At 43.1% G+C, this 12,645-nt stretch overlaps 1 long non-coding RNA gene and 1 pseudogene across 1 annotated transcript in view; both read left to right on the forward strand.

The window, feature by feature from the left end:
• The window catches only part of LOC149976510 (uncharacterized), a 989,396-nt gene that overhangs the window by 535,150 nt on the left and 441,601 nt on the right, over positions 1-12,645 (forward strand). The gene's annotated exons all lie outside the window — the stretch shown is intronic.
• The window catches only part of LOC149976515 (uncharacterized), a 37,508-nt pseudogene that overhangs the window by 18,665 nt on the left and 6,198 nt on the right, over positions 1-12,645 (forward strand).

The following is a 12,645-nucleotide window of genomic DNA, read 5'->3' on the forward strand; positions in this document are numbered from 1 at the left end:
TCTTTGATATTAATTACTAGTCTGCAGCTAGGAATTCGGTATCATTGAACGCAATGAATAATGTCACTCTGAACTATCCACTCTAACCAAGAGAGAGAGAGAGAGAGAGAGAGAGAGAGAGAGAGAGAGAGGGAGAGAGACGGACAATTCTACAAAATAAACTAACTTCACCAGCGATCAAGACGACACACTGAGCGTAAATATATATATTGATTGCAATTGTTCCCAAAAGAGTGAGCATTCATGTGCAAAGGATTAGCATTTTAATTGTTATAATTATCACTCTGTAGTGACTTCTTAGTCGACCCCCACTTCCCCTTTAGTCTAACAAGCCACCATGCCGGTTCAGCCCACTAGGGGCACATTCTCCTATCATTTCTTGTAACCACATTTACCTTGTTTGTTTGTTTGTTTAGACATTTCTGTGAATTACTAAGTTAGTAATAAATACATTATTTAAGACAATTGATGTATGGATGACTCATAGTGAAGACTGGGTTCGTGCAGATAACCAACAATTTACGACGTTTGGAATGAGACTAACGTGAGGTAAAGTAAATAATTCATTAATTCAAAGACTAATTGATCAGAAAAAATATCTGAAAAGTTATTTTAGAAAATGATAACTTTGTAATCTGAATATTTGTCCTTGGTGCCCCGACTTCCTAGTATTTACGGTTACATGATTAATCAGTCTAATCACGTAATACTAATTACAGAGAATCTTTGATAAAACTAAGTCTTCAAGTTAAGTAAAGACATGACATAATATACATGGGAACACATACAATGAGTGGTGCAGCAATGGAGAACATGGTGCTAATGATGCAAAGGCACATTTAAACTGCACCAGTAGAAACACACAGAAAGCAAGTGTCTGTTGTCATGACCCTACACTGGAACCCTGACCTGAGTTGACCCTACACTGGAACCCTGACCTGAGTTGACCCTACACTGGAACCCTGACCTGAGTTGACCCTACACTGAAACCCTGACCTGAGTTGACCCCACACTGAAACCCTGACCTGAGTTGACCCCACACTGAAACCCTGACCTGAGTTGACCCTACACTGGAACCCTGACCTGAGTTGACCCTACACTGAAACCCTAACCTGAGTTGACCCCACACTGAAACCCTGACCTGAGTTGACCCCACACTGAAACCCTGACCTGAGTTGACCCTACACTGGAACCCTGACCTGAGTTGACCCTACACTGAAACCCTGACCTGAGTTGACCCCACACTGAAACCCTGACCTGAATTGACACTACACTGGAACCCTGACCTGAGTTGACCCTACACTGGAACCCTGACCTGAGTTGACCCTACACTGAAACCCTGACCTGAGTTGACCCCACACTGAAACCCTGACCTGAGTTGACCCCACACTGAAACCCTGACCTGAGTTGACCCTACACTGGAACCCTGACCTGAGTTGACCCTACACTGAAACCCTAACCTGAGTTGACCCTACACTGAAACCCTAACCTGAGTTGACCCTACACTGAAACCCAGACCTGAGTTGACTCTACACTGAAACCCTGACCTGAGTTGACCCTACACTGAAACCCTGACCTGAGTTGACCCTACACTGAAACCCTGACCTGAGTTGACCCTACACTGAAACCCTAACCTGAGTTGATCCTACACTGAAACCCTAACCTGAGTTGACCCTACACTTGAAACCTTAGTTGAGCTCCCTGGTGGCACAGTGGTCTAAGGAACTGCATCTCTGTGCTAGAGGCATCACTACAGACCCTGGTTCAATTCCAGGCTATATCACAACCAGCTGTGATTAGGAGTACCATAGGGCGGCACACAATTGGCCCAGCGTCGTACAGGTTAGGGTTTGGCCGGGGCAGGCTGTCATTGCAAATAAGAATATGTTCTCAACTGACTTAAAGGTGAAATAAAATACAAATTCCATCTTGAAAAAGATGGCAGAAAAAAAATACATATATATCATTTTTTAAATAGCAATTACAGTATCAAGTCTTCTTGGTTTGAGGCTACAAGCTTGGCACACCTGTATTTCGGGAGTTTCTCCCATTCTTCCCTGCAGATCTTTTCAAGCTCTGTCAGGTTGGATGGGGAGCATTGCTGCACAGCTATTTTCAGGTCTCTCCAGAGAAGTTCGATCAGGTTCAAGTCCGCCTGGGCCACTCAAGGACATTCACAGACTTGTCCCGAAGCCACTCCTACGTTGTCTTGGCTGTGTGTTTAGGGTCGTTATCCTGTTGGAAGGTGAACCTTCACTCCAGTCCAAGGTCCTGAGTGCTCTGGAGTAGGTTTTCATCAAGGATCTCTCTGTACTTTGCCCCGTTCATCTTTGTCTCGATCCTGACTAGTCTTCCAGTCCCTGCCAACATCCCCACAGCATAATTCTGCCACCACCATGCTTCACTGTAGGGATGGTGCCAGGTTTCCTCCAGACGTGACGCTTGGCAGTCAGGCCAAAAAGTTCAATCTTGGTTTCATCAGAGCAGAGAATCTTGTTTCTCATGGTCTGAGAGTTTTTAGGTGCCTTTTGGCAAACTCAAAGCAGGCTGTCATGTGCCTTTTACTGAGGAGCGGCTTCTGTCTGGCCACTCTACCATAAAGGCCTGATTTGTGGAGTACTGCAGAGATGGTTGTCCTTCTGGAATGTTCTCCCATCTCCACAGAGGAACTCTAGACCATTGGGTTCTTGCTCACCTCCCTGACCAAGGCTCTTCTCCCCCCGATTGCTCAGTTTGGCTGGGGAGGCCAGTGCTAGGAAGAGTCTTCGTTGTTCGAAATGCCTTCCATTTAAGAATGATGGAGGCCACTGTGTTCTTGGGAACCTTCAAGGCTGCAGAAATGCTTTGGTACCCTTCCCCAGATCTGTGCCTCGACACAATCCTGTCTCGAAGCTCTACGGACAATTCCTTCGATCTCATGGCTTGGTTTTTGCTCTGAAACGCACTGTCAACTGTGGAACCTTACATAGACAGGTGTGTGGCTTTCCAAATCATGTCCAATCAATTGAATTTACCACAGGTGGACTCCAATCAAGTTGTAGAAACATCTCAAGGATGATCAATGGAAACAGGATGCACCTGAGCTCAATTTAGAGTCTCGTAGCAAAGGGTCTGAATGCTTATGTAAATAAGGTATTTATTTAGATTTGTAATACATTTGCAACAATTTATTTTTGTTTTATTTTACGTGTAGATTGCTGAGGAATAGTTTTTATTTAATCAATTTTTAGAATCAGGCTGTAACCTAACAAAATGTGGAATAAGTCAAGGGGTCTGAATAATTTCTGAAGATACCGGATGTCATTGAGAATTTGTTTTATTTCATAACACATTTTTTGGGGTCAGTGAGTGTAAACTAAGGTTACAGTTCCAATGTCTTAATTGTAATTTTATTTAACCTTTATTTAACTAGGCAAGTCAGTTTAAAGAACAAATTCTTATTTACAGTGACAGAAGGTAGTTTTTCAAGTCAGAAGGACCTCCGCCTTTGTGGGGATAACCCCAGAAACAATTGTCAAAAACATATATGCTAATGATTCTGCAATAAGTGGTGCAGAAAGCTATAGCAAAAAAAGGGAGCAGTGGATTTTTAAAACATTGTTCTTCAATAAGGCAGTTAGTACTTCAGTGAAAATTAGGAATGTGTATCTGGGAATGTATCGTTCTCTGTAATCCGGCTCGAGGTAAGTAAAGGACTCCAGCTAACTGGAATAGAAGAGAAAGAGAAAGTAGGTGGGCGTGGATTCCCCAGTAGCGTGTGAAGGTTCACTACTGGTTTACTAAGAGTAGCCCACTTCAGCTCTGTAGTCCTCTACAAGCAAACAGTTGCTACATTGAATGACCAGACGGTCCACGTTGTCCCGGAAGGGAGGAAAAATAAACACCGCTCTTGCAGCATTGAAAACGTTTGTTAGTGACCTCCATTTTGAAACGACTAGTTGGCTAGCTGGGTAATCTGGGCTAATTGTGTTAGCTGGGCTAGCTGGGTAATCTGGGCTAGTTGTGTTAGCTGGGTAATCTGGGCTAGTTGTGTTAGCTGAGCTAGCTGGGTAATCTGGGCTAGTGGTGTTAGCTGGGCTAGCTGGGTAATCTGGGCTAGTTGTGTTAGCTGGGCTAGATGGGTAATCTGGGCTAGTTGTGTTAGCTGGGTAATCTGGGCTAGTTGTGTTACCTGAGCTAGCTGGGTAATCTGGGCTAGTTGTGTTAGCTGGGTTATCTGGGCTAGTTGTGTTAGCTGAGCTAGCTGGGTAATCTGGGCTAGTTGTGTTAGCTGGGTAATCTGGGCTAGTTGTGTTAGCTGAGCTAGCTGGGTAATCTGGGCTAGTTGTGTTAGCTGGGCTAGCTGGGCTAGTTGTGTTAGCTGGGCTAGCTGGGTAATCTGGGCTGGTTGTGTTAGCTGGGCTAGTTGTGTAATCTGGGCTAGTTGTGTTAGCTGGGCTAGCTGGGTAATCAGGGATAGTTGTGTTAGCTGGGCTAGCTGGGTAATCTGGGCTAGTTGTGTTAGCTGGGCTAGCTGGGTAAACTGGGCTAGTTGTGTTAGCTGGGCTAGATGGGTAATCTGGGCTAGTTGTGTTAGCTGGGTAATCTGGGCTAGTTGTGTTAGCTGGGCTAGATGTGTTAACTGGACTAGATGGGTAATCTGGGCTAGTTGTGTTCGCTAGGCTTCTGTGTCTCTCTTCTTGACAGGAATTTAAAAAATGTTTTCTTTGAGGTACAGTGGGTTCGCACCCCACCTCCTGAAACAAGCAAAGCCAGTGAAATGACAAACACACAAGCAACACACACCCGAGTCACACACCAGTACGGCAAACAGAGAGAAGTGGAGGACTTGCTCACTGTATGAATCCTGGATGCACATACGCTACCAACTCACAAGTTGGTGCTGTAGAAACAAACAGTAAATTGTGTGTGCAGCGAGCCAAAATACCAGTCTACAAATTAGGGACAGACATGTAGCAGGAGCATTCGCTTACCAACGAGCAGCGTGAACAAGCAGCTCACAATGTGATTAGAGGTTAGGGTTCATGAGGATGAGGCATAACCTGCTGTGGTAATAAGGGGGTGGGGTTTTGTTTCAGAGGTTTTCCTACCTTCCAGAAGGCCGCTGGATTCCCACCTTTCTCAGATACACAGTTCAGATATACATCTGTTTCTCAAGTGTCTGAAGGACTGCCAGTCAGACTTGCTTTATCCCAAGTTACAATTGTCTCCTGAAGTTCCTCTGATAGTTCATGTGTGAACTATGGATTAGCTCTCTCCTTTAAATCTTAGTTTCTTGAACAAAGCATGCTTATCTGCAATAGAGTTAAACAATGAAGTAAAACAATTTAGGGCCTGATTCCCCCCCCCCCCACTCACACAATCCCAGATCAGACAAGAATTGTTGCTCATTATAATTCCTAAAATGTGTCTTTGTAGTAATGTGAGGGCGAGATTTAGGTAGTTTTTCATCTCTTCGGCAGGCAGCGAGACAATGGTCACTGAACAAATTAGCTATATTTCCATTGGCTTTATACTTATGAGAGGTGTTTGTCAAAATAATCTCTAGAGTAAATTTTTCAGGGTGTTTAAAGTTGGGGCGAGTTTAGTTCAGTTTACAGCTGAGTTAGATTTAGCTCAATGCAGATATCTTTCAGCCTATCAGAAGCTGGCATTAAACAATCCAGATTATGATCAGCCAAAATGAATAATTCAGATTTGGCATGGTAGATAGCAAGTCATACAATTGGCTAAGAGCACATGTTGAGGCAGAGGGAGGGTGATAAATTATAAATTCCCACCAGCGTAAATTGTGCGTTAATACCAAGGCCCACATTTAGGACAAGACATTCAAATTGCTTAGCGACTGAGGTTGAGATACAGAAACATTCCTATGCAACTATCTGTCACGTTCTGACCTTGGTTCCTTTGTTATGTCTTTGTTTTAGTGTGGTCGGGGCTTTGTTTTAGTGTGGTAGGGGCTTTGTTTTAGTGTGGTAGGGGCTTTGTTTTAGTGTGGTAGGGGCTTTGTTTTAGTGTGGTAGGGGCTTTGTTTTAGTGTGGTCGGGCTTTGTTTTAGTGTGGTAGGGGCTTTGTTTTAGTGTGGTAGGGGCTTTGTTTTAGTGTGGTCGGGGCTTTGTTTTAGTGTGGTCGGGGCGTTGTTTTAGTGTGGTCGGGGCTTTGTTTTAGTGTGGTCGGGGCTTTGTTTTAGTGTGGTCGGGGCTTTGTTTTAGTGTGGTAGGGGCTTTGTTTTAGTGTGGTCGGGGCTTTGTTTTAGTGTGGTCGGGGCTTTGTTTTAGTGTGGTAGGGGCTTTGTTTTAGTGTGGTAGGGGCTTTGTTTTAGTGTGGTAGGGGCTTTGTTTTAGTGTGGTCGGGGCTTTGTTTTAGTGTGGTCGGGGCTTTGTTTTAGTGTGGTCGGGGCTTTGTTTTAGTGTGGTCGGGGCTTTGTTTTAGTGTGGTCGGGGCTTTGTTTTAGTGTGGTCGGGGTTGGGTGGGTTGTCTTCTTCTTCCACCGAGGACGACCGTTACACGATCGCATCACCCCCACCTCTGCCAACTCAGAGACACATCTGAGTCCGGAACAGAATTATTTAACCAAGTATCAGATATTACCAGAACGACCATGCTGGCTTGACCACTATAGGGCTGGCACAAATTGGTATAGATATAAGTTACATAGAACTGCTTCATTGGGTTGTTTCCCTGACTCCTGGATGGTCTCGAAAAGATGTTTTGAAATTGGATTTAAGCTTTTCCTGATTTCACTCGCATGATATCATTGGATCCGATATGAACCACGAGTCGTTTTGTGTCCGGGTGTTGATGGGGTCTTGTCCCCCCGGGGAATCAAAGAGTTCTTGCATCTGGGACGGCAACATTGTGGATTTTCTTTCTTTTTCCGGCTCCAGACCAATGCCTACTCCTCAACATAAAATGTTTTTAATTAGCATCCTAATCCACCCAAGAGGCATTGCATGCTAGACATATTTTTGGCCTTTAACTCAGAACAGGGTAGCCACGCACAGATCCAGATCATTTCATCAGTCATGTAGATGGGCACATCTCTGAATGAATATATTTTGTATTTCTTTCAAATGGTACATAAAGTCTGGTGCATTCCTACTCATGTTCATTAAATTATTATTAACACTAATAGACTCAGGCATGACCTATATGATCTATATGATCTATATGACCTATTTGACCTATATGATCTATATGACCTATATAATCTATATGACCTATATGACCTATATGATCTATATGACCAATATAATCTATATGACCTATATGACCTATATGATCTATATGACCTATATGACCTATATGATCTATATGATCTATATGACCTATATGATCTATATGACCTATATGACCAATTTGACCTATATGACCTACATTATCTATATGATCTATTTGACCTATATGACCTATTTGACCTATATGATCTATATGATCTATATGACCTATATGATCTATATGACCTATTTGACCTATATGATCTATATGATCTATATGATCTATATGACCTATATGATCTATATGACCTATATGATCTATATGATCTATATGACCTACATTATCTATATGATCTATTTGACCTATATGATCTATATGATCTATATGACCTACGTTATCTATATGATCTATTTGACCTATATGACCTATTTGACCTAAATTATCTATATGACCTATATGATCTATATGACCTATATGATCTATATGATCTATATGATCTATATGACCTATATGATCTATAGGATCTATATGACCTATATGATCTATATGACCTATATGACCTATATGACCTATATGATCTATATGACCTATATTACCTATATGACCTATACGATCTATATGACCTATATGATCTATATGACCTATATGATCTATATGACCTATATTACCTATATGACCTATATGACCTATATGACCTATATGACCTATATGACCTATATGACCTATATGATCTATATGATCTATATGACCTATATGACCTAAACAACCTATTTTCCCGATATGATCTATGAGAGCTAATAATAATATAATCTTCTGGTTACTGTTACTGTCAACCACTGAAAAGAGGGGTGTACTGTCACTGTCAACTACTGAAAAGAGGAGTGTACTGTCACTGTCAACTAGTGAAAAGAGGAGTGTACTGTCACTGTCAACTACTGAAAAGAGGAGTGTACTGTCACTGTCAACCACTGAAAAGAGGAGTGTACTGTCACTGTCAACTACTGAAAAGAGGAGTGTACTGTCACTGTCAACTACTGAAAAGAGGAGTGTACTGTCACTGTCAACTACTGAAAAGAGAGGTGTACTGTCAATATCAACTACTGAAAAGAGGATTGTACTGTCACTGTCAACTACTGAAAAGAGAGGTGTACTGTCAATATCAACTACTGAAAAGAGAGGTGTACAGTCACTGTCAACTACTGAAAAGAGGATTGTACTGTCACTGTCAACTACTGAAAAGAGAGGTGTACTGTCACTGTCAACTACTGAAAAGAGAGGTGTACAGTCACTGTCAACTACTGAAAAGAGGAGTGTACTGTCACTCTCAACTACTGAAAAGAGAGAGGTACTGTCACTATCAACCGCTGAAAAGAGGAGTGTACTGTCATTGTCAACCACTGAAAAGAGGGGTGTACCGTCATTGTCAACCATTGCATGAGAGGCAGTTAGCTGTAGGCTCGGCACAAATTATATGTTCTGTGGAGCTGAGTGGAAAATGGTCCAGGATAAAAGGATAATTTCCTGAGGGGCCAAAATGTCTATCTCCGTTACAGTATCCAGAGGACTGACTTTTATGACAGAATAATGCTATAGAATCCATGTTTGTGAAACTAAACTCAGCAAAAAAAGAAACGTCCTCTCACTGTCAACGGCATTTATTTTCAGCAAACTTAACATGTGTAAATATTTGTGTGAACATACCAAGATTCAACAACTGAGACATAAACTGAACAAGTTACACAGACATGTGACTAACAGAATAATGTGTCCCTGAACAAAGGAAGGGGGGGTTCAAATCAAAAGTAAGTCAGTATCTGGTGTGGCCACCAGCTGCATTAAGTAGATGCACCATCTCCTCCTCGTGGACTTCACCAGATTTGCCAGTTCTTGCTGTGAGATGTTATCCCACTCTTCCACCAAAGGCACCTGCAACTTTCCAGACATTTCTGGGGGGAATGGCCCTGGCCCTCACCATCCGATCCAACAGGACCCAGACGTGCTCAATGGGATTGAGATCTGGGCTCTTCGCTGGCCATGGCAGAAGACTGACATTCCTGTCTTGCAGAAAATCACGCACAGAACGAGCAGTATGGCTGGTGGCATTGTCATGCTGGAGGGTAAAGTCAGGATGAGCCTGCAGGAAGTGTACCACATGAGGGAGGAGGATGTCTTCCCTGTAATGCACAGCGTTGAGTTTGCCTGCAATGACAACAAGCTCAGTCCGATGATGCTCGGTGCTGTGACACACCGATCAGCTGTCTGTCCTGTCTCCCTGTAGCGCTGTCTTAGGCGTCTCACAGTACAGACATTGCAATGTATTGCCCTGGTCCCATCTGCAGTCCTCATGCCTCCTTGCAGCATGTCTAAGACACGTTCACACAGATGAGCAGGGACCCTGGGCATCTTTCTTTTGGTGTTTTCCAGAGTCCGTAGAAAGGCCTCTTTAGTGTCGTAACTTCTCATAACTGTGACCTTAATTGCCTACTGTCTGTAATCTGTTAGTGTCTAAACGACTGTTCCACAGGTGCATGTTCATTGATTGTTTGTGGTTCATTGAACAAGCATGGGAAACAGTGTTTAAACCCTTTACAATGAAGATCTGTGAAGTTATGAGTTTATGGGAAAGATGTTCATTGAGGATAACTCTGATGTTATCTGTATGGATGTCTGATCTCTGAGGATAACTCTGATGTTATCTGTATGGATGTCTGATCTCTGAGGATAACTCTGATGTTGTCTGTATGGATGTCTGATCTCTGAGGGTAACTCTGATTCTATCTTTATGGATGTCTGATCTCTGAGGATAACTCTGATGTTGTCTGTATGGATGTCTGATCTCTGAGGATAACTCTGATTCTATCTTTATGGATGTCTGATCTCTGAGGATAACTCTGATGTTGTCTGTATGGATGCCTGATCTCTGAGGATAACTCTGATTCTATCTTTATGGATGTCTGATCTCTGAGGATAACTCTGATGTTGTCTGTATGGGATGCCTGATCTCTGAGGATAACTCTGATTATATCTTTATGGATGTCTGATCTCTGAGGATAACTCTGATGTTGTCTGTATGGATGTCTGATCTCTGAGGATAACTCTGATTCTATCTATATGGATGTCTGATCTCTGAGGATAACTCTGATTCTATCTTTATGGATGTCTGATCTCTGTAGTTACTGTTCACTAAGGATTACTTTGATGCTGTCTAAACAAATTCTCATTTACAATGACAGCCTACACCAGCCAAACCCGGACGATCTGGGCCAAGCCTGGATTCGAACCAGGGTGTCTGTAGTGTCTTAGACCGCTGTGCCACTCGGGAGCCCCTAATACAGGTATGTCAGAATTAGGTCTCTTTCCAGTGGTAATGAAAATACAAAAAAGATCAGTTACATTTTGGCTACACTTGAATTAAATTCAAGTCCAAATTCAAGTCTCCCATTTAGAGCACTTCAAACCCAAGAGCTGGGCCCAGAAACGAGCCCTCTCAGTCAGCTGGTGTTGGACACCAACCAAGCTGACACCAGCACTGCTTCAAAAGAAAACATTTAAATACAAAAATCATGAACCAATCAAAGGACTCATATTTACAACATTAGAAAAACTAAACAAAATCATCCCAAAACTAAATTGCTGTATTGCATAAATAAATATAAAAACATCATATGAATTGGATGATTATCTCTACTCTGTCAGAGACACGAAGCTAATTTCTAAAAGCTCATTTTTGCGCACGTAATAATATTGTGTTTGTTTAGGAAGTATTGAACATAATTTTAGTAATGCAAAATGTGACTGTGATATGTGGTTGTCTTACCTATTTCCCCTCATCACTGTCAAACGTTCCCTAAAACACTTCTGCGAGCAGGCCTTTCTAATCGCCTTGGCCCGGGTATCCTGGAAGGATATTGACCTCATCCTGTCAGTAGAGGATGCCTGGTCGTTCTTTAAAAGTAATTTCCTCACCATCTTAAATAAGCATGCCCCTTTCAAAAAAGGACTGCAATAGCATTGAATAGTCCCTGCGATATGCAACTGTTCAGGGAAGTCAGGAACCAATACACGCAGTCAGTCAGGAAAGCAAAGGCCAGCTTTTTCAAACAGATTTTTGCATCCTAACTCCTAAAAGTTTTGGGACATTGTAAAGTCCAAGGAGAATAAGAGCACCTCATCCTAGCTGCCCACTGTACTGAGGTTAGGTAACACTATCACCACAGATAATCGAGAATTTCAAGAAGCATTTCTCTACGGCTGCTCATGTTTCCTCCTGGCCATCCCAACCCCGGCCAACAGCTCTCTCACCGGATTCTTATCGGCAGACTCAATAGCCTTGATTTCTCAAATGACTGCCAACTACTTGGTGTTTAGTGTGTCAAATCGGAGGGCCTGTTGTCCGGATCTCTGGCAGTCTCTATGGGGGTACCACAGGATTCAATTCTCGGGCTGACTCTTTTCTCTGTGTATATCAACGATGTCACTCTTGCTGCTGGTTATTCCCTGATCCACCTCTATGCAGACAACACTACTGTGTATACATCTGGCCCTTCTTTGGAAACTGTGTTAACAAACCTCCAAACGAGCTTCAACACCATACAACACTCCTTCTGTGGCCTCCAACTGCTCTTAAAAGCTAGTTAAAACAAATGCATGCTTTTCAACCGTTCACTGCCCGTACCTGCCCGCTCGACTAGCATCACTACTCTGGACGGTTCTGACCTACAGTGTGTGGACAACGACAAATACCTAGGTGTCTGGCTAGACTGTTAACTCTCCTTCCAGACTCATATCAAACATCTCCAATCCAAAATCAAATCTAGAATCGGCTTCCTGTTTCGCAACAGAGCCTCCTTCACTCACGCCGCCAAACTTACCCTCGTAAAACTGACCGATCCTCGACTTCGGCGATGTCATTTACAAAATAGCTTCCAATACTCTACTCAGCAAACTGGACGCAGTTTATCACAGTGTCATCTGTTTTGTCACCAAAGCCCCTTATATCACCCACCACTGTGACCTGTATGCTCTAGTCAGCTGGCCCTCGCTACATATTCGTTGCCAGACCCACTAGCTCCAGGTCATCTAGAAATCTTTGCTAGGTAAAGCTCCACCTTACCTCAGCTCATTTGTCACGATAACACCCGTAGCAAGTGCTCCAGCAGTCATGATTCATCACTCCAGAGAACGGATTTCCACTGCCCAGAGTCCATAGCGGCGAGCTTTACATCGCTCCAGCCGACGCTTGGCATTGCACATGATGATCTTAAGCTTGTGTGCAGCTGCTCGGCCATGGAAACCCATTTCATGAAGCTCCCTACGAACAATTATTGTGCTGATGTTGCTAGAAGAGGCAGTTTGGAACTCGGTAGTGAGTGTTGCTATGTGCTTCAGGACTCGGCGGTCCCGTTGTGTGAGCTTGTGTGGCCTACC

The sequence above is a fragment of the Oncorhynchus mykiss genome, chromosome 17, assembly GCF_057628025.1.
Source record: "Oncorhynchus mykiss isolate SJ-2025 chromosome 17, ASM5762802v1, whole genome shotgun sequence".
In the NCBI taxonomy this organism is placed as follows: Eukaryota; Metazoa; Chordata; class Actinopteri; order Salmoniformes; family Salmonidae; genus Oncorhynchus; species Oncorhynchus mykiss.